Source organism: Stylophora pistillata, chromosome 3 (assembly GCF_964205215.1).
Source record: "Stylophora pistillata chromosome 3, jaStyPist1.2, whole genome shotgun sequence".
Lineage (NCBI taxonomy): Eukaryota > Metazoa > Cnidaria > Anthozoa > Scleractinia > Pocilloporidae > Stylophora > Stylophora pistillata.
Genome location: NC_142521.1, coordinates 37767430 through 37790964, shown reverse-complemented (window position 1 = coordinate 37790964; position 23535 = coordinate 37767430). Strand labels below are relative to the sequence as shown.

The following is a 23535-nucleotide window of genomic DNA, read 5'->3' as shown; positions in this document are numbered from 1 at the left end:
GCCTCTCAAGAACCTGGACACATTCAGAGAGAACTTAGAATTGAAAGCATCATAATAATAATAATAATAATAATAATAATTTACATTTCTAGAGCGCTAAAATTATAAAATATTCTAAAGCGCTTTACAACATTATTAACTACAAATATTAAAATGATAAACGACAAAATATCAAAACAAACTGTAAGCCAGCTTGAATAGATGTGTCTTAAGCTTTGACTTAAAAATCGTTACACTTGGACTGTTTCGAATTTCAAGCGGCAGTTCGTTCCACAAAAAAGGTCCAGAACGGGCAAAGGCACGATCACCAAAGGTCTTAAAGTTAGTTCTTGGGACCTTAAGGAGACCCTGATCGCAGGAACGTAGCTGATGACCCTTGACACTGTGTGGCTGCAGATATTCTTTTATGTATAGTGGGCCTTGGTTGTTTAAAGCTTTATAAATTAAAAGTAACAACTTAAAATGGACCCGATAAGCCACAGGCAGCCAGTGAAGATTATATAAGGCGGACGAGATGTGGTGAAACTTGGGAATCCTAAAAATTAGTCGAGCAGCGGCGTTAAGCACCTTCTGAAGACGCTCTGTCTGGTACTTGCATGGGTACACCAAATAAAAGGGAGTTGCAATAGTCTAAATGCGAAGTCACAAAGTTGTTTGTACATAATCAGTGATACCCCCTGGAGTGGAAAATCCTGGGGGGCGGGGGGATGCAAATCAAAAAGGCCCCTGTGGGGGGTATGGATATTTTCTGGAACCACATATTCACCCTTTAAACCCTAAGAGTGATCAGCATCTAATTTCATATGTACATGAGCATTGATGTCAATAGACTAACACTCACCTTTCAAGTTGCTTCTCCTCTGAGATGATAACAGCAGTTGATTTAAACTCTCAGGTACTTGTTTTCCTCTGAATTGAATAAATAATACCATCCACCAGAAAAACCACTACCCAGTAGATTGTGTGGCTGATTGTGTTCACACCAATCTACTGGGTGGTGATTAATCTGGTGGACAGCAATTAAATTCAACCAGCTGTGGGAAAAGGAACTGTTTCGTCTGTACACCTAGGCGTCATAAAGCCTGTAGCTGTTGGATTATGGTACTCAAATGGAACTCAGAAGATTCTGGAACTTAGCTGTAAGAAGGCAAAACACATATAGATCAACATATCAATCTGAAGTGACTACAGTACACATAAATGCACACATAATTGAAAAGAAAATGGTTTTAAGCTCTTCATCTGACAGGAGTTTTAAGTGTACTGGAACTTTGGATGCAAAAGCAAAAACAGGCTTCTACCTCAGTTGTCACAAACTAGAAATAGTGAGCAAAACAAAAATTCTACAATCAATAGAAAACCTAACTTAACCCATTAATGGCGGCAGCTTTTGTGGAAAACTGTGTTTTGAAGCTAGTCGAGCAGATCTCGGGTCACTGTTGTGGTTTTAAAAGCTCAAACTTACCAAAAACCCCTTGACAGCTCGTGCACTCGACGGCCTTTCGATCCAAATGCAAAATGGTGGCCTGAAAATCTCGGGCAGGCGCAGAGAGCAAAATTTCGACATTTTCGAGTTTTTGGGTTGAATAGTCATGCCCCACTTACGACTTTTACTTTTCTCTCTTTCTCCTGCCCTTTTTATCCCCTCTCCTTGCCTGAAGTTTCTCCTAACTTGCTGGAAATTGAGCAGGCTTCATTTTGGTGTAGAGATTTTTCAGAAACTACTCGTTATTTTCAAAGCGCATGCTCGGAAAGTTAGTGGGTACTGAAACACGATTTTCATTCATATTTTCAGGTCAAAGTGACATGGTTCTTTGGCTATTTGTCCCATCTCCTTCACTCAATTGTGCTCATTCTGGTATCGTCTGTAAGATATTTTCAACCTGTTCAAATACGTGCTCCAGGGTTAAAAGTGATGATGTCATAAGGCGTAGAAAGGGTGTGGGTCCCCATGGGCGCATACGGGCGCACTGGACGTCAATAGGTTAAAAAAATTAAAACAGTGATGAGGATGTTCAAAACTTACTCAATATTCACAGCAATGTCCATACAGGGTTGTCTCTCACAATCCGGGTGTTCTTCAATGGATCTCTGTTTATGAAAGTTAATTACAACAAAAAATGATTGCCATTTAGATGTGTATACATTAAATTCACCCAGCTACATACGCTGTATAACTATGAAATATATATCAGAAAATAATTCTATAAAGATAAAATGGAAAAATACAGTAAGGAACGGGTTCAAGCATGCAACCAGCAGAATCTCAGTGTGACTAAAAATTTCTTTTTTTTTGTTTTTGTAATTACCATCTTCCTCAATCATGTTTACAATTTAACAATATTTAATTAACTAGCCAACTGCTATTGGCTAGGTTTTGACTAAATAATGGTTAGTTTGCAAAGCTGTAGATTAATTACAAGAAATAAAATTACTTTTAACAATCACATGATTGTTCACACGCACAATTACTAAAGTATATTAATAAACTACAAATTAAAAAACTAACTTTAATTATGGATACAGTTCACAAAGGTACATGAATAATTAAGATAACTTATTGTACCAAATGAAGCTTTAAGTTATCAAATTCAAATTGTTGTTAAAAAGATTTGCTTTCTCAAACATTCTTTAAAGTAACATATTGTTTAAAAGGCCATTTTACAGTTGCATACTTAGTTACCAAGCCTTTGATTTGGAGTGAGGCTGAAGGTGACCTTGTCATGATAGAGACCTGTATCTAGTTAGCATGATAACAAAGTGATTTACATTTGAAAGGCAGCAAGGTCTGTATCATAACAAGGTCACCCTTGGCAACCAAGCACAAAACTGTAAAATGGACTATTCAATTTTGTACATAATTCATTCTTGTTAGATTTAAAGGAAATATGCTTTTCAGTTTGATGTTTAGTTAACAAAGTTACTTAAAGTGGTTCAAATATAGTTTTGTTTCTTTCTACTGACAAGTCCACAAGTATGATGTTCCTTACTATTAAGTTTAATTAATATTTTGCCAGACTCCATTCCAAAAACAGATTGGAAAAAAAAAAAACACTCATAAAAAAATACAAAATATTATTTCTGTGGTCTGATAACAGAAGAAGTAGTTGGGGTTAGAAAAATAGTCTACCAGTATTTCTTAAAGTAATTCCTTTGTTTATATAATAGAGTTTTTAAAACTTTGTTCCAAAGGAGCATAAATATAATTGGGATTCACTTGCAGCTTTCAGTGGCACCAGGATGCCTCCAAAGCTTGCTTTTGTTTGTAATAAAATTCTTCTCTGTCCTTAGCCTGTTTACTTGGTCTTTCTTATTTTTCTTAGCCTGGGTAGCCAGGCTCTATTAGGTGGGGGGAGGGGTGGGGGGAAGGGAGAGCCTGCACCGGCCCTATTGTTTTCGCATTAACCACCCAAATTTTTCAACCAATCATACTCGCCGAAAATCAACCATTCAGTTTGCATGTTCACTGCCAGTTTCCTGTCAAAACAAACTCGCGCCTCTCATGGTGGACACAGATAGTTCTTTTACTAGAGCAAAGAAAGGCAAAAAACCATCTTCAAACCGATCAAACGAATTTTGTAGACTTTGTAAGAAGAGTCTTCGAATTTTGTATGGTGATCGTGTAAGCCATACATCCTACAGTAATATTATTTTTTAGAGCACCAAATGATCCGTCCTAGAAACCGCTGTCAGAATCTCTCAAAAGCATTGGAATTATTGTCGAAAATGAAGAAAACTGTTCACAAGTAGTCTGTGGGACTTAAGGAAGAAAATTGCCAGGTCTTTATAAATCATTTACCAGTGTTCACCATTCTTAAGTCAAAAGGAGTTGTTGTCAGCTGAGTTATACAAGGCGAAGAAAAAAGTCGAGGATGTAGTGACACCATCGAGATCAAGTCCTGCAAATTGCAAGACATGCAGAGAACTATCACCAGGAAAATCTAAGTCAAGAAAGGAACTTTTCTCAACAGGCAAAGAGAACAATTTACCAACAGAAAAAGATTCATTTGAAGAGGCGCAAAGAAAGCAAGCAAGCAAATGAAAATGTGGCTCTTTCGAAGTTAAACATAGACAATCTGGACACGTCGCAAGGATCTCTGATCAAGGTTGTGACCGCCTATCCTTCAGGAAATGTTACTGTTGGAAGTAATTTTACTGATGTAGAAAAATCAATATTGTCAAATATCTGCTAAATCGTTGCTCCACTTCTTGTATTTTTACATCGAAAAGCTCACTCTTGTCTGCCATTTTGAACAAGAGTTGTGATTCAAGATGGGATATTGATTGACAGGTGATCAACCAATAGAAATCACCCAATTTCTTTTTGACCAATAGGAATTTCCCGCACTGAAACTAAGTGGCAAATAAATGCGAAAACAAAAGGGCAAGTGTATGCTCCCCCTTCCCTCCTCTTTCCCCTTCCCCACCCCTTCCCCACCCCTAAAAGGGCCTGGCTACGCAGGCTATATTTTTCTTTTGTAAAAAAAATTAATAACAGTCACAACATTTGAAATTTTCCAGATCAAGTATAACCTTGAAGTTGGTTGTATTAGAATGCAGTTTTAAATGGACTGATTGCATGCCTTAGACCTGTTCATACTAAAAAAATCACTCTTCATTCCTGCATCACTGACAACATCAAAAGACTCCATATTTGAGAGGTCATGATAAAAGCACATCAGTGGTGTATCTAATATTTCTATCAAAGAAGTTTTTTTTTAATAAAAACACTTTTACTCTCATTTTGTATTTCTTTGTTGTTCCACAGAATATGGGTGTATAAATTGTTGGGGTCCTCAACTTCTCTTTAGTTTGAACACCAATTTAATAGTCATAAGAAAAGGATTGGTTAAATTGGTATTAGGTTAATATCAACAGTTACCTCCCCCTTTCCTTCAAATTGCTTCCATACAACCAGAAAGTAAATGGCAACAAGCAATGTCCTTAAAGGACTTTTAGGCGGAACCCAATTACTGCACTGCTCCATTTGGCAATGCTTGATTCATAAAATTAACACCCAAGTGATTAAAAAACTACTTCTACACTGAGTTTACAATGGAATGAAAACAGAACAAGTAGCTCAGATTAGTCACAAGACACTTATTGGCACGAGAAATGACATGGTACCCTAAAATAAACAGACAAACTTCCAAGTCCATAAGTGATAATAAAATCATAAACGTGGTAAATTGAAAATAAATACCATATAGGGTATAAAGCCTGATAAGAAAGATTCAATCGCAAATTAATGCTCCCTTGTATATTTTGATGTAGAATGAACAAGACATTTGAACAATTAGTGAGCGAAGGAAAATTGTTTAGAGTGAAGCCACAGAGCTCAGAGTTTGAGAATGCATTTAGGATGAGACGTAGAAGTCTCTCACCATGTAAAGATTCAAACTTTGTACTCTTCAGCATCATTACAATGATATTTGAAACAACAACTAGCAAATCTAATATATCAAAATTAACCCTCAGTGAAAGATGATTCATTCAACTGTAATCGGTGCTATGGTGAATGACAGCTAAGAACCCCTAAAGGATGATTCAATCAACAACAGTCAGTGACAATTAAGAATGCAAAAGCTGTTAGTTATGCATAAAAAAACCTCCAAGGCACTCGTATCAGAAAGTAAGATCCCTGAAGTAATTCATTATCAAGTGCATTAGCTTTCACATATCACTCTACTAGATGAAACTCATCGTTAAGGCTCAGATTCTTTTAATCCTGCTAACTTTAAGCTTTCATTTTTCGATAAGAATATCCTTTACGTTAAATTGATGTGTTCGCATACAGTAATCAATAAATTCAAAGTTCATCGATTTTAAAGAAACAGTCTCAAATATAATTTATGGAACAAAACAAATGAAAAAACAAATAACAATGAGATACTGGGTAAACTGTTAATTTTTATTTATTTATTTATTTACTCAAATTCAATTACAGAGATAATCAAAACAAAAACAAGGAGTTAAATAATATATATACAAGTATAAAAAAGAGATATCTGAGTAATTAGGCCAGTTTATACATACCCTGCTGGCAGAGGCGTTTATTTGTTAACTTCCCCTACGGTCCGCGTAAAAATAAAGTCCTCTACACTCGGCCTGTTAAATCTTCTTCAAGCATGCGCCTGGGAATTATCCAAGTTTGTGGATAATCTGATTTGCAAAACCAGTCAGAACCTGTTTTAAACATGTTTTTATGTGCACGCATCCTATTTAGCTACATAGCAAGACCAAGTGTGAGCCCACAATCAGCCGAGTACTACCGGGAACTAATTTGTTTCTAAGCAACAGGTTGCGCATGCTCGAAGAAGATTTAACAGGCCAAGCGCAGAGGACTTTATTTTTACGTGGACCGTGGGGGGTAGGGGAAGTTAACAAATAAACGCCTCTGCCAGCAGGGTAGTTTCTACAGAATTCTAGATTCCTTATTTTGAATTAACTGCCTGTGATAAAATACAAAAAAAAATTAAAAACTAACATAGACAAATAGCAACAACAATAAGTAATCAAAAACTATAAAAATGTATCCTCACTTAAGTTAAATTTACTGATATAAAACTGATTCACTTTCTTACTAAACAATGATACTCGATCAATTGTCCTAATAGCTACAGGCAGGCCATTCCATAAATTCAATTTGCGATTACAAAATGAGAATTTAAACCATCGGTTCTAAAACGATCCTTGGCAAGTATGGCTTCTGTATTTCTCATATCGTACTTCTATGATCTGAAGCTAACATATGATAGGACGTCAAAATCAATGTGCCCCTTCAGACATTCAAAAAAGAAACATAAATCTAAAAAAACGGTGCGTACCAGGAATAGCGATCTAAGTTGAGTATGCAAATTATGGCATATAGATTGCAACACATTCCCTCGAAATAAACAAGAACATGATGAGATAGCCAGTTCACTTTCATGATCAAGCAAAGGGAGCTAATTTGAACATAAACAACTGTTGTTAACAGCGATCTACGAAACTCAGTCTAGAAGCTAATTAACTGTGCCATTTAACATTTTCTCAAGCATATATGATTAAGAAATCTCGGACATCCAGTAAAACCATCTAATCAATGCATGCTCAGTCAAGTTGGCAGACAATATTACATATCTTTCTTTCCACTTTACTCGACGATTGCAGATGCTCGTTTATTGAAACTCAGCAACGGCCGTTGTGCAACTGAAATTTGGATAGATGAACTTTACATGAGGAACTGTTTTACAAGTTCCCAGCCAAGGTGAAAGAACGAAATGCAAGGATTCTTTAGCTAAATCTTCACGCCATCGACTTTTTCATCCCACGAGGGAACCATAGTTGATAGAGTCACGTGATGCAGGATCCTCGCAGCAGAGAGCGTTATTCTTCGTTCTCAGCCACGTGACCAAATTTTGTTACGTAAGTCGCGACCGCCATACTGGTGAACATCTGTTAAAGTAAATATGGCTTCGGTAGACGCGTCTTCGAGCGAAAGTGTTCCTTTTTCGGAGAATTATGGCAGTCTTACCGGTTCTGCTTAGGCCAGGTATCGAGTAAAAGTTCTTATCTGTGGATATGATCCATACACGTTAAAAAAATCGGAGTGTAGCGAGGATTTAGTGGATTATCCTAGCGTGGAATATCCCGACATTGTGAATTATCTGGTACTCCAGACCTCGTGGATAACTGGGCAGCAAAAGACACTCTGATATATTAGTAAGCGCACAGCAAGTTGCCGCAATTTTGTCTATTGGAGCCAAGTCATCACCTTGCCGAACTGTCACCAGCTGAATAGGGAGTATTTCTTGCAATATAGTGTACTTTCTGTGGACAAGACCAATCACCCTTTCCACGTGGATTCGGACATTAGCAATTTTTCTGGTTTGCTCCACTTCCTCTGCAGACAACTGTTTCTTACCTCCAGTAAATGCTGGTATATGAAGGTGAGCTTGATAAAGACCAACAGGGTCAGCAATATCAAAGCCCCTGTCAGCAAGTACAATGTCCCCAGGTAAAAGCTTTCTCAACAAACCAGACTTTTCTGTGAGATATTTGTCACTCACTCTCCCACCCCATGCCTTTGAAATGAATGAGATAACACCTTGTGGTGTTACACCATTAAGAAACTTTGTAGTATTGTGATTTCACAGGCGGGCATCTGTCTGCAAGGCCCAAAGGGCCTTGCCTTCTTGGGGGGTCCGGGGGCATGTTCCCTCTTAAATTTTTGAAATTCTACAGTTGCAGAGATGCATTTTCCACCATTTTGAAGCACAAACTAACATCCCAAAGTTACCAGCTCTTTTTAAATTAGGATTTGATGCATCAGTCAACAGACAAATTAGTAGATTTGCTTTGGCAACATTTGGTTGCATGGTAAGGTCACTAGAAGCTGTTTTAGTAACATCATGTATTTCATTATTTGCCGAGTTCTCGGAAGGCGTTGTTTCTGTGCAGCTATCATTTGCTGGGATCTCAGAAGACATGGTTTCTGTGCAAATATAGAGTGGAATATAAGTGTAAACGATTGTTAAGTTGTTCTTTTCAGAGGGTATGATTTCAATAAAAGTATGAAAAACGAAAAGGTGTTGGTGTTAGATTTCTTCTTTTATCTAATCTTACTAAGATGGATCTGCTAACAAACACACGGGGTTAAAGAGTTCTTTTCTTTACAGTTGCCGTGAACGAAAGATTTCTGTTACCACACGAGTAGAGTTTTTGCATTCCACCGCAGACACAGACGAACATTTTGTCAGAAGGAAAGTTGGCAGCTTCTACAACAAATTGACTTTCAGTTCCCGTCGCTCAAAGAAGATTCGTAATTTCAAAAGTAAATCAGAAAAGAATGGAGCTTTTGGGACAATTTTCAATCACCATAGGAGCAGCATGTCTTTCTGAATATAACTCAAACTTTCATTTAGTGCGAACCGGTTGTACCATTTGCGAAATGATATTAGATCTATTGTTTTCCCACGTTCTCGTTGCCGTCACCGTCGTGGTTTGCTTATATTTGTGAAGGGCAAAGATATGCCTAGTCTCCCTTGCAGCCGTTTTTAATCTGGTCACGCAACGCTCCTCCCCACTCATCAGGCAGATTTAAATCTGCCTGATGAGTGCTTAACGCACGAAACTCAGAGTTGCAGCGAACCATGTGTGTTTCCTTCTAGTCACTTAATGTTATATAAGTTTAAATATATATGTTTTAGAAGATACATTAGGAAAACATAGGAAAGTAACTTTTATTTTTTTCTTATGGTTGAGATGTTAAAAGCAGCCGGGCAATGTCATCTTCACAGCCGGTGCATTTGCCCGATGCCCGGCCCTTAATGAAACCCCTGCTAGTCTTCTTGGATAGGGACGAATAAATGGAGGTTCTGTCTCCTGCAGGGTTGGCGGGTAGGAGAAGTTAATTTCCCACACACGAGATTACTATGTGATGGATGTCCTCCCCTACGTGGGATGGGTGGGATGGGTGGGTTTACTGGGCGCGCAGTAACTGGCCCAAGCTGTTGCGGTATCCCTGCCTGTCGGCAAATCTAATAAATTAAATCTATTTGAGAACAAACCCATAGATGATGTCACCGATTAAACCCTTTAACCCCTAAGAAGGATCAGCAGCTTTTTTCTCCTTACAATAACACCCCTGGGTCACACATTAAGGTCAGGAGAATCAAGGAAATGATCAACAACTAGAAAAAGCTCTAAATTGTTCAACAAACTCTCCTTGTCACACCTTAAAAATGTAAACAGAACAGTATGGAGTTACGGTGTTAATGGCTAACAGATTTTTGCTTTGTGGTAAAAAAAACCAAATAGATTCCATTTGCCTTGGGTCTGTACAGTAATAGATCACAGAAGATGACAAAACATGGGAAGTATGTCAGTAACACACTTGGCTACACCACTAATTTTTGTTCTTTTTGCATTTTGATGTCACCTGCGATCTATTACCAAACAGACACAACGCAACACAAAATTTATTTATTATGCAGATTAACCATTGTTTTATTTAACGGTTAAATATGCATACACCATAAAAGAATAACAAGTGAGTTGTTCAGATAGTAAGTTTAAATTGTAACTTTTTGTTTTTTTGCTCCTGAACATATGGATTTGCAACTAAAACAGGCTCTCACTTCTGAGTCATTTGTCAAAACAAAAGCTCCACTATATAGTGCCAATTAAAAATATTACAGTAACTGTACATGATTAAAAACCTTACTAACAAATACACTTTATATTTAACAAGATACATTTACACGAACAATCCATTCAAATATAAAAATTTTGCAAACAAAATTCCAAAAGAAAAACATAGATTTATACAATTTATGGAGACAAGGAGAATTATTACAACCTGACCTGGCTGACAATGCCACTGAAAATTGAATGTTTGCAACTATAATCTAAGGGTTAGTAAATTAATGCTAGCAGGCAATCTACATGCATCAAACATTTTCGCAGTGTTCTTTTTTAAGGATACTATAAACCTTCATGGGTTTCCTTTGTAAAAAAAATTCTCAACATGCTATTTAAAAATATAACCAACATAAACTATAATCATATCAGTGGAAAGGTTACCAAATGCACCATTTGGCAAAAATTATTTTGTTTTAGCTTCATAAATTATAATAATTGTAAACTAACTGGGGTGCAACAATCTGAAATGGATGATGGTTCTTTGAGCAAATTAATCATACTATTATAAAATCTCACTGCACAACTTCCACACAATTTGAATCCGGTTGCCTTGCAATTTACTTGTCAAGTTTACTGATCAAAACTATACTGATACACATTATGTGACAGAGCCCATTGTGGGAGATCCATTTTGAAAAACCGAATCCCCCCACACCATTTAATGTTGGCTGGTATAACATCATGCTGGTTTACAGCGAAGTGTCAGCAGGGTCTTAAAGACTGTTTTGCATTGCAAGTAAAGATCGAGAACACTTTTTTAATCACTGAGATTTACTGGCAACCAAATCATTGCTTCATCTGGCAACTCAATCACAATTGTTTAATTGACACTTGGCACCTGTAAGTAAAAATGAATTCTACACCCTAGCTGAGTTAACAATGAAATAAAAACAGAACCAGGTGAGCATTTCAAAGTAGCTCAGATTAGTAACAAGAAGCTTGTAGGGATTGGAAAAGACACTGTTCTTTACTATAGTCTCACGTCCACATGTAAAATTTAAATTTATCCCAGGGGTAAGTTAAAATAGAACAAACATCTCACAGCGGTTTGAGGGTGACAGAAATTAAAAGTTTCAAACCGAGCGCTCTTCAGTGTCAGAGCAACTATATTTAAAAAAGCAACTACAGCAGTAAAAGGTAAAAATTAGAATATAGCACTCTTAATTAATTGCCAACAATATCAAAATTAACTTGAAGAAAAAGACGATTTATTCGTAAACCGTTGGGATATAGGAAGCTGGGCAAAGTCATGATCGCAAATACATGTCACATTAAAAAATCCTCTAGAAGCATTCACGATATTCCAGAATTATCTTGGCTTTCGCCATTCAGTTCACTGGAATAAAGTCTAATTCTCCAGGCCGAGATGTTTTTCAATGTGGTAATTTAAGCTTTAATATTTGCAAACTGTTGTTGATGACCATATCCAAATACATTTAAATTGATGTCTTGAATGCACGCATTTATACCGATGAAATCGAAAGTCATCTATTTTTCAAAAAATAGTCTCAAGTCAATGAAATAAAACAAATAGACAACTAAACAGCAATGAGATACTGGGAAAACAAAGAATTCATGGGTGCAGTTCCCTATAAATAACCAGGAACATGATAAGATAAGCAACTCTCACTTTCATGATCAAGCATTGCAAAGGTTGCTAATCTAAAATGAGCATATTTATTATACAACTGTTGTAAATGCCAATCTCCAAAACTCACCTAAGCAGCCATAAAACTGTGCCATATTATTCGCACATACATGAGTATGAAACCTTGGACATCCAGTAAAACAATCTAATAAATGCATGCTTGCTTAGGTTAGCAGACAACAACCTTACCTACGTAACTTTCCTCTCTACTCGACGACTGCAAATGTTGGTGTTTAATGAAACTGAGCAACAGCTGCTGTACAACTTCGACTTGGTGAGATGTACTTTACATAAAGAACTGTTTTAAAACTTCAGAGCTGAGATGAAAGAAGGAAACACAAGGATTCTTTAGCTGAAACTTCACTCCACTGGACTGTTGATTTCACAAGGGAACTCCCTAGCTACTGCATTCCACTCACGCAAGTCAGTCACGTGATAAGATAATCTTTAACGCAAGACGGAAGTGTTGAATGTTCTAAAAATGTCTCATTGTTACTTGTGGTAGTAACAGTTTTGCCGAAAATTCCACAGATGGCCCTTTAAGTCATAAAAATAAAGAGAAATATTCAGCGAAATACTGGAGTTTAAGCATTCCGTGACTCTCTGAGGACATGTTGAATATGCGTACCAAGGCACGGCCATAATAGCCAATTTCCTAATTACCCTTGGCCTCATTTTCAAAACGAGTCCTGGTGCTCATCCTTTCATATGATTATAAGTATTCATTCACATGCAAATTAAACTCATTTTCACAAGAATGGCAGAGCACCAGACCTCGTCCTGAAAAAGAGGCCGAAGGTAATTCGGAAATGGGCTATTGTCTAGACATAATTACCTCTAAGCTCTCGAGTTAGGAAACTAGTGTAATTTTGAACAACATTTTCCATTTCGGACAGGAGATAGAGTTCATCTCCGTCATCTGTTGCAGTATCTCAGAAAACCAATCAGTCATTCCACAAAACATGCACTAACGTCTACATCACATTGGATAAAGCGCATCAAGTTGGGCGAACTGAATGCAAGAGAACGGGAATCAGGCGATACACCCTTTTGTCTGAACATATGTCTGGTTAAAATTAAAGGGAAGCAAGAAGGAAAATACTGTAGCCCTTTGATAGTAATTTAATACATCAAGAAGCCGTCTGCGATTTACCATGAAAGTTTGTTTGTTTGTTTGTTTGTTTTGTGTAGGTTCTTTTTAATTTTTTTTTTCTTTTTAATACAAAAGGAAGAGATCAACTTATTGTTTCGCACTTTTCAAACTTTTAGTTTGAAACAGCACAGAGTTCCTACCTCTTAAAGAAAAGCTAGTTTGGGGCCTGTAGTCAGATTTTTTTTGTTGTTGTTTACAGGTAAATGGGTCTATAACAAGGGGGAGGTTATAAGTAGGGGGGGGCTTATCAGCCGCTATTTACACGCGGTAGGGCATCGATCTGCAAGATATTGATGATCACGCTCCGATTTCACGAGCAAACATTCGAGGCAATCATCCACCTTGGAGTTATCAATCAATTCAAAAGAAAATTCTTGTCTCAGGTTCATTTCCATTGAAAATTTTGCTGATCTTAAACAAATAAAAATTGGGAAAAATTACTAATAACAGCAAAATAAGGTCATAGCACTAAAACGAAAATCAATCATGCAATTCTGCGACAAAGCAGCATCTGATCTCCCCAGCTTCGCTCTGCTGTTTCCTTCTAGAAGAATTTGAGGCCTCTTTAATAAAACGGCAAGTCAAGTGGCCGTTCTTTAATTGGGAATGTTAGTGTAGTTCTGTTCACATGTGCGATCTTCAGTAACGATTTCGCCATTTCACCATTAATTAATTGATGAAGTAGTCTTGACCTTGAGATGTACACGGGTGTTATCAACATACAAATGAAAACACCCACTCTTGATTTTTATTTTCTCCTTGTTAGTGAGGCACAGGTTTACCAAACTCTTCTGATTTAACGATGAAGTAGTGTTGACCTACCTGTGGATGACGAGTGTTATCAACATACAAAAGAAAACACCCACTTCTGAATTTTATTTTCTCCCTGATAGAGAGGCAACGGCTTACTAATCTCTTCTGATCTAACTTGAACGTTTGTAAATCTGCTGGTTCCAACGGCAAACCTAACCAACTCATCACAACTCGTCTAAACTCATGGAGATGTTCTCTTACATGTAACTCAACCAAAACCAGAGTTAAAAAGCTTTATTTCCACTTTTAGTAATTTAATTAGTAATTTGGTATGTCTGTTTAGTTCATCTATATTTTGCAATTGACTACGCTTTAAAGTTAGTTGTATCCTATTAACAAAAACTGAACTGATTGATTGGTGCACCTTGACAACACTGAGGACTTTGTAATTTGCTTCATCCTTGGCGAGAAGGGTTTTGAAAATTGGTTCGCGGGATATCAAGGTCTTGACTAAATTTTAATACTTGGAGAAGCAAGCACATCAAAGCATTTCGTAAATGTACAGGGGAAAAAAGCTAGAGGGTGTGGCCACCTTTTCCCTCGTCTCCTCAGACTCGCTGAGTTATGATCTCTAAACCAGCTCCTTGTTTAATCAAACAGGTTTTCAAGGAACGATGAATGGAACAGGCAGGCCACACCCAAAAAGTAGCTGAAAGCATTTTGCGTTTCTTCCCCTGGCTTCGTAGCCATGAGACTACCTCCGTCCACCTTTTAGAAATGAGGAATTCATGAAAACATCAACACGTGCAGAAGTCAGGTAAACAGTTAAGGTTTCTCTGCCGAGGAGAGAAAAGTGCAAGGTCTTGTTGAAAAGGATCCCGAGCTCACTCCTAAGCACAACCTCAACGATGGGCTGAACTAGTTACTGGTAGAGGAAAAGCTTATTGTGTAAGGTCTCCATTTAACTTCATCTCTCTTGAGAGAGAGCAACACCTAACTTGTCCAAAATTCTAAGAATTTTTCAGATAGAAATAAAATTTTTTGACGACGATTTTAGAGGTATTAGCTTAATCCCTGGAATTTTCTATAAAGTGGCGGCCTAACTCTTGAGTTGTTCGGCGTTCCCAATCCTGTCCCATGTTTTTCAATTTTAAATTACTTTTACACTTTTTTGTCTAAAGTACACACTTTCAATTTGACTTCAAAGTATTTCCTCAAAGGTCCTTTAACTTCAAGTTAATTTTCCATCCTTCGACGACCCACTCTATTTGCAGGTCTGGCTGACCTAGTTGGACTTTACGTGAAGGCCATTAACACCCTCCTGGAGTGATTCCCAATGTCCAGTCAGCCTATGACATAGTTATAGCTGATAACAACACACGCAGCCATGCATGTCTTGATGTTCATACGCGGAAGGATGTTCACATCGGCAACATCTGTAGTGTAGCATTTGCGGCGATCACAAATCTAGATTCTCAAGTTTAAAGGGGGCGTCGCTTTAAGACGCGGTCAACGAGGCGTTTGTGGACTATTTTACAGATCGAGATAACAAACCAAAGTTGACCGTTTGTACGAGTCTTTACTCTTGAAAGGCAATCGACCACGGACCACAATCATCGATGAAAATCACAATCAATCTCACAATCAATCAATCTATGGATCGTAAGCTGAAACAATAATACAACGAAGTTCTGTCAATCTATGAAATTTCGTGGAATACATAATCAAAGAATCGCGTATAAAAAGCTGTTTCCCAAAGCCAATAACGAGATTCAAATGACAAAGAACAACACAAATAAAACAGTACAAAAGTTTCGAAACAAAATACAAGAATTTTGGAGGCTGGTTAACAGCCCATTGTTCTTATCTAAATTGTGGGCGTTCACTTGCATTTGGTGCAATTTTGGCCTTTAAATCTTAAATCACTTGAGAATACGGCAATACAACGGAGAATCGCATAGCTTAAGGTAAACACGCGCTCTGATTGGTCAATACGTCAACCGGAAGAGAGGGTATTTAGCGTGGAATCGCACTAATGAATAAAGCGATATCGCTGATTTGAGTCGCGAGAAAAAAATTATTGTTACGAACGTAATTAACGTAAATACAACTAGTGCTACGAAAATATGAACAAATATGAACAAATATTAATTTATAGAAAACGAATGTCTTCCAAATTTTGAATTGAAATTCAAATTTTTAGAAAATTGGAGGAAACCACTCACGCTCAAAAGTACGAGAAAACGCATAGAAAAAAAAGTCAAAATGCCAGAGACGAGGGAAGAAAGCCAAACAACAGTTCTTGCCGGGGAAAACCAAACAAGCGTTACGAAAGGAAACCAAAACAGGTATCAATGCCGAAAAAGGTCAAGCATCTTTTCCGGAAATCCAAACCATTGTAGCCTATACAGTCGACGAACTGGCCTCTTTTAGATACAACGTGGTTTCAAAAAAACACTAGACGGCAAATTCACAGATTCGAGTGGTCGCTGAACAGTTATCCAAGCACTCCATGATGATTTCGACCCAGTGGAGATATCAGAGCTCACTGGCCACTCCAATCCGGAATCCATATCCAGCTACAGCCATAATCCTCTGGAAAAACAGGGGCGAATGTAGAAAAAGTTGGCCAGTTTCAACCCACGCCAAGCACGACAACTACCAACGGCTATTCAAGTCATGCTTTACGGGAGATTGTTCTCAATAGCTCAGCCACGCCAAGCAACACAGCAGCTACTAGTGACCATGACAGCAATGCCAGTCGTTCTAGTTACCTGATGGCAGGACGGAGCAGTTGGCGGAATGTTTACAGGAGTAACTTTCAATAATTCTCCAGTAAATATTTCCATAAACTTTCAGTCCAGCATTGACACCAACGAGCGACTTCCTGCAATGAACGAAAAACAGTTAAAATTGTGACTTTTAACTAAACTGTTTTTCGTCAGAGTTTACCGAGAAATTCCAGTCTTAATCATTATATTTTGAATACACTTTTTTTTTATAACTGTAAAGCACTTACCGGTTGTTTGTAGATCTTGCTTTGATAGCGGAACGCTTGAAATTTTCATTTCGCTTGAGGATTTGACCATTCAGTTGTTGATTGTCGGCGCCACATTTTGCCAAGTTGAGTGGTAGCAGGCAAATCTCTGCCTTAAATAACTCCGTATTGTGTACTTTTAGTTTTTCTGCTGAAGATTGTAAAATGTGAGGCACTGCTTTCTCCACGAGTTTGAAATAAGAGTGGTTTTCAATCGAAAAATATCTTGTTCCCTCTATTCGCTAGATATTGACACCTGAGTTTGAAAGGGTTTCCATCGTTTGCGCACTGGCGTGGCGCACAAAAATACAAAACGTCTGGTTTCGCCCAGTGATTTGGTGGCTTTAGCTATGTGATTCAAGAAAAATTCACGAGGTACAATTAAAATTGTCGACGGTTCAAATGTGAGCGACTTACCTTGCTTTCCATTCCCTTAACAATGACAGTTCTGACAGTTGACTTTAAAATGGCTTTCTTAAGGGCGCGCGTACGGAATGAAAACAAACAACAACATTGCCGTTTTAATTTCTTGTTCCCTTATTTTTATTCAGTTATGCGATTCAAGAAAAATTCACTACCTGACTCGTGAATTCCACGTTAAATTTCACTTGAAAAACCGATATCGCACGAATCGCGAAGCGATGAGTGCGATATCGGTTTTTCGCTTGAAATTTAACGTGGAATTCACTCGTCAGGCAATGAATTTTTCTATAATATCACTTCGTGCATTGTCGCCCAACACTGAGAAAACTAGAGCAGAATTCAACAAAGTTGCAAAGGTACTGATATAACGGTTCTGCTTGTGCCAATGGTTAAAAAAACAAACGGGCGAAAGTATACCAAGACTGCTCAAAAACTTACGAAGAACTGATTAAAGGGACGCTAAACTCGCCTTTTTTATGCGCGTAGTGACGTTGAAAGGTCTGATTACAAAACCAATAGACATACAGAAAAGCAGATATACATCGTGTTGGGGGGTTAGCAACTCGCTTGACTTTTAACGGGAAGTACCAAGACTCTGGACTCTTCTCTTTTGATTTTTTCCTACTACAACGCTTCAGGTCTTTTCTTCTCCTACAACTACTTTTTAGCGAGGAGTGCCCACGTATTCAATACAAAAATCGCAGACATGTCTGGGTTAGCTGACCGTGGGAGTTTCCATAGTGTATCCGTTGTTTTGCAAAGGGGGAAATTGGGTGACTCGCTCCGAAGTACTTGGCGAGCACCAAAGAACCAATCAAACGCCAATGATCGAGCTGCGCAGGAGAATCGCGCGCACAAACAGGATCTTCGGTGTGGGTAAAACTCAGGGTCAGTTTTACCAACCCAAACATGACCACCTATGAAACTAATTATTCTCAACCATACCAAGCGATTAAAATGTCTAGCACGGTAAGAAGGAAATCCGCGAACTGAGCCAAGTTCGAGCATACACTAAAAATAAAAGATCTAAACTATAAATCTAGCAAAACAACACGTAGGCGTAAAAGGCAAGGCTTAACAAAACAAAAGGCTGAACTGGAAAATTCTCAAAATAACAACTTCCAATTCTATCTCACAACAATTGTAATAAGCAAGTATCTAAGATCATGCTGAAATGAGTGAACTAATCAAAAAATCAATTTAAAAATGAGCCTTCTGACTAGTGTCCTTAACATGTAACAGGGCATTTCGTAGACTCTACAGGACTAAGCAGATCAGAAACTGTACTTGATCAAGCAATTGGTTAGTTAGAGGCTGAAACAATCGGAATATCCTCCATTACAACCGTGAGGTACCTGAACGAGCCGGTTGTAAGGAGGTATTACATACATATGTCTCATTCAGTGCTTTACAATAAAAAGAATTCAGACGAACTTTGTCAAAATACGTCCATTGTTTTCCCAGCATCAGTTTGTGTGAATGTATGAGAGTTTCGATATTCCTGAGATAGAATTCTAACAAAACCAACTTTAATTACTCCACTGATATTTTCGTATCTTTGTGATACATTTAAAAAGCTGCTGAGTAAAAGGTCCGAAATCGAACGCGGTGAAAATTATAAGTTGTGCAAAGGCATTTTCCGGCAAGAGAATAACATTGGTTATTTTTTCCCTAGCGTCTCAAAACTTTCCTTAAGTTTTGCTAACGCCTGTTGTTACACAATTTCTGATGACCAATATATTTGAGCATATTTTGCACAGATGGAGGCTGCAGCTTGTTCATTTCATGGAAGGACCTAACTCGGATTAGTAAGCGATAAATATGATATTTGTACATAAAACCTTGAATGCCTAAAAATAACAGTTACAGCGCTTCCCAGCTTTCTTTGATGGACTTAGTCAGGAAAAATCTTTAATAACTCCAGTTTTTTATAACCAAGTTAACTATAGAAACCGCCAAAACTGTTCAGTTACAGTTTGTGAACACACACGTAAAACATGGCTAGGTTAGGGTTAGGGTTAGGCTGTCTGACCTGAACTTTTTCTTGTAAATGCTGCAGGAAAAACAGGGGGAGGAAAAAAAGACTCCGTGAATAGATGGAATCTGAAGCAGCGAGTCCAACGACAACAGATGGAGAACATGGCAAAGGCGAGAATGATGCAAGCTGAAAAACAAAGACGAACTTTCACTCAAGAAAACCAAACATGCAACCAACGACTTGTACTACTGTAGAAATCAAATAGAGGCATGGAGAAGACAGTGGAGAGCTTGAGACAATAGCTGCTACTCAATCAGAGCCGACAACAGTAAGTTGAAAAGCCAGGATTCGTTGATAGAGCGCTGCACATGATACCAGTCTTGGGTGGGGTCGCTAGCACCCTATCGAAGAGTAGCGTCATGTAAGGCCTCTCAAGTTAACCCTTATCAAGAATACTCATTCGATTTATCTATGGTTGCATAATATCCTTTTCCGGTTTGACGTAATTGGTGACAAATTAACCAGCTTAAAAATACGGAATCTCTTGTATGTCAATTAACATTTCGTTGATTTTAAAGATAAACTGAAAATTGTGTGTTGTTCATGATAACGATTGGACTGTAAAATTACTTGAAAGTCACCTAAAATAAAATAATTTGAAAAGACACTAATCGGGTCTTCTGATTATTTCTAGCAAGTGTACACAAATTCCCCTTTTGGGGGAATTGAGCCCGAAAACTAATAAGCCACTGTAAACCCTATGTACGAGGGTGTGACAACTACTTTGAATATCACGCTTGCTTTTGTGGCGCTCGAGCGAAGAGAAAAGGGGGATAAAGGAAGAGAAGACAGAGACTGCTTACAATCTTTTGATTTTCTCTCTCCTCTCTCTCTCTCTCACTCCTTTTTCTTTTCCTTTTTTCTTCGTCTCAAAATTTGACAGACTTAGCGCCACAGCGGTAGAGAGGAATGGATGCTAATGCCAAGAGTCAGTGACTCTTGGTGCCTGCTGATCGAATATTTCAGCGTCGGACAATTAAAGGACGGGCGGCTTGTGGGAAGAGATACCAAAAGGTTGTTTACAGGAAAAACACAAAGCAAAAACCGAACAACAACAAAGCATCTGTAACAACATTTAAAAGGTGGATTGGTGGAGCGCAAAAGGCGTATATACTCTACAATTCAGGCCGTCAAATTCAGCTATAAATTATAGGGAAACGAGGCAAAATAAAACCACGAAAATTCACCGGCCTTTACTCGTACCATAAGGGTACCCGTGTCGAAGTATATTCTCTTGAATTCAAAATCCAGCTACAAATATTATTCAGCGCGAAATGTGTTTAGCTGTAAAATAACGAATTCAATAAATTTGCTATCGCCGGAGCCCGAGCAACAAGGATAGACGTGGTACCTATTGTCTCTGTCAAACACTCTCACACCATCTCAACTTTCTTGACCAATTGAGACAATGTTATTTAATAAATCACTAAAAATAAGAGTACAATAATGAAAACATTTATTAAAGTAGGCCGAGCTAAATTACTATTTACAAAACAAGCATAGAAGCTTGTAACACCAAGTATCGACTTAAACATTTCTGATCGCGACCGATTTTCTAAAAATTTTCAGTTTCAAGCATCAACAATGTAAGGCTTAAAAACAAGCCTACTTGATTGAACATCGCTGCCTGTGAACTGATCTAACCTCAATATATCATTCTTCCGCTCCGTCTCACAAAGTCCGCATTTCTTGTGAAGAGAAAATAATATTTGTCAGCTGGCGATCAATCTTCTGCCAGGGTATCAGTTATTGGAGACGATCGAAATATTGGGTAAGTGATAAATGGAGTCTGGGAAGGAAGAGTAGCTCCCTCCAATGTTTCAGCTCTCCTGCTTTAGACAGTCTCCAAAGAAGGAGAGTCTGGTACAGACTACTCAACGCGACTTTCTTTCTTTGCGCCAAAAGGTCATAGGTAGGATCAATGCTGACCGTTTTTCAAACTAATGACCTGAGAGATTCGTTTAGCGTTCTGATTTGCCAGAACACTGGATAAACTCACAGCTAAGTTGAACACTTAAAAAAGCCAGTCAGAAAGAAGAGTGGCCAAATTTCATTATCATGACAATCTCAATAGAGAATATTGTATATACTGCATTCTGATTTGCTTGTCACGCAGATTTCAGATTAAATCTTTGGTACCTCGCTGCAACAAAGCACGACTTGAGAACAGTCAAGTTATTCTAAATTACTACCTGCTCGTATTCACTAAATCAGTTCCCATAGAAACCTTTTTTCCCAAGCGCTCACTCAACACCATTGTCATCACCATTATCGTCGTCGTCATCATCCTTCTTCTCCTGCTCGTCATCATCAACATCACCATAGTTATCGTCATAGTCATCATCGTTATCGTCTTCCTCCTCATCCTCGTTATCACCAAAGTTATCGTCAAAGTCATCGTCAAATTCATAATCATCATCATCATCATCATCATCTGACACTTTTCTGAACCTTATTCTTTTTTTTTCAGCTCAACTGTTGTAAGAAGTCGTTGGATGTATTCCCCCCATGAAAATTCCCACACCTATCACAAGAAAAAAAGGCAGCAATATCAACCACAGCACCAATTATGTGTAACACTCAACTTGCATTTTCAAGCGAGATAAATAATTAAAGCAACTTGATTTCTCCCACGAATATCGAAATATCAGGCTTCCTTTGCTATGGCAAGAAACACCTGTTTCATTAACTCTGTGTAACACTCAACTTTCATTTTCACACCCAAGATAAACGTTTGACGAATTCAAATATATTTGTTCAGAAAGGGAGCAGTGAAAGAGACCATTCACTTTTGAATTCAAATAACTACAAATGACTAAAACTTTATTCTACAACAAGGGAAATGTTCTAAAATCTAAACAACAAACAACAATGGTTCATGGCGATTGACATAACGTGAGGGTTTACAAACAAACACATGAATTAAGTAAAATGCCGGTAAAAATTTTTTTAAAGGAAAGAAAACTGTCTGATATCTTGTAAATGGTTATATTTCCGTAAACAAAGTATTGCTAAATTATTCTCTTCCCGAGGGTAAATCAACTGTTTTCTCGCTGTAATGTTTTCTTTTTCTTTAACTTTCCTAGAAGCAATCAGTTTTCCTTTTGATATAGCCGTACTATTCTGACAATACTGTATGTTTGAATCAAAAGCAAGACACTCATAATAATGATAGAAAAAAAAAAAACAAAAAAAAAAACGACTTTTAGGTGTACAATTGTGTTTCGCTTAGCTGACGCCTCCTAACCTACCTGAGCTACCCTCTTGAGCCTGGCGCTTCCTAACCTACCCTCCTATTATTTCATACTTCAGAAATTTCTGGTTTGTTTAGTTTTGAAATTAGAGGGAAAATGCACAATTTCCGTATTCCTTGAAGGAAACAAAAAGCTCACACTCTAAAGGAAACTATCCGCAACCGCCATCCGCATCTATCCGCCTTTTACAGACACCCCGTGATATGGTTCTCTTTGCCGCAAGCCGGAAGTGTTGTTTGTCTCTTAATTCTCTTTCACATCCACACACTCTTTTCACTGTGCACTTTACAGATGGCCTGAAAGAGTACCATGTACTGAAATACTGTTTAAAGCGATCCTTCAAAAAGAAAAAAATCAACAGCAACAAAAGAGCTCTTCTCGATATTCTAGAGACTGAAAATCATTCTTAAATTAATGCTACAATAGAAACACTGCAAAATTGAAACAAATTGAACCAGTTCTACAATATTTTAAGTACACTTGAAACTCAAGTACTTTTTCTCTCTACGATAAAAGTCTTCTAATTTCCTCTTTTTTTTTTCTTGTTTTTTTTTTTTTTTTTAAGGTCATTTAATGTATTATTTCTTCATTTCTGTAATATTCCAATTTATCTAAGTTAAAGTAGTAGAAAATTGACCCGCCTCGATTAGCATCTGCTATCTGCTGGTCAAGGAAATATTCTGTAGATATGAGAAGATAAAAAAAAAGTATGAAGTGTGAAAGAAGTATGAAGTGTGTTTGACTCCTGAAGGACATTTTTGCGAGACAAGTAACGTAGATAGTCACGCAATTTGTTTCCAGATTGAATGGGAAACAGGCATAATTTTGTACAACTATTTCCAGTTTGGTTCCCATCAGGATATTCTTCTCTGTATGAAGTTCACTTCCACCTACTGTTGCTGTATGCGAGAGGGCCAATCGGTTAGTCCACAAAGCATACATAAATGTCTGGACTATTCTATTGGGTAAATACATTAACTGGGGCCACGTCAGAGAATGGGAATCAAGCACTTTTACCCATCCGCTCGGATACCTGTCCAGTAA

General features: G+C 37.8%; 2 protein-coding genes across 2 annotated transcripts in view; both read right to left on the bottom strand.

Annotated features, from left to right (window-relative positions):
- Positions 1 to 12244, bottom strand: part of LOC111344665 (uncharacterized) — a 39638-nt gene extending 27394 nt beyond the window's left edge. Inside the window, exons 1-3 of the mRNA XM_088751673.1 lie at positions 12023 to 12244; positions 2027 to 2091; positions 842 to 1137 (exon numbers count right to left, since the gene is read on the bottom strand). The gene's annotated coding sequence lies outside the window, so the exon portion shown is untranslated. The remainder of the gene's footprint in view (positions 1 to 841; positions 1138 to 2026; positions 2092 to 12022) is intronic.
- LOC148735972 (NLR family CARD domain-containing protein 4-like) overlaps positions 1 to 23535 on the bottom strand; it is a 100204-nt gene that overhangs the window by 50731 nt on the left and 25938 nt on the right. The window lies entirely within an intron of this gene.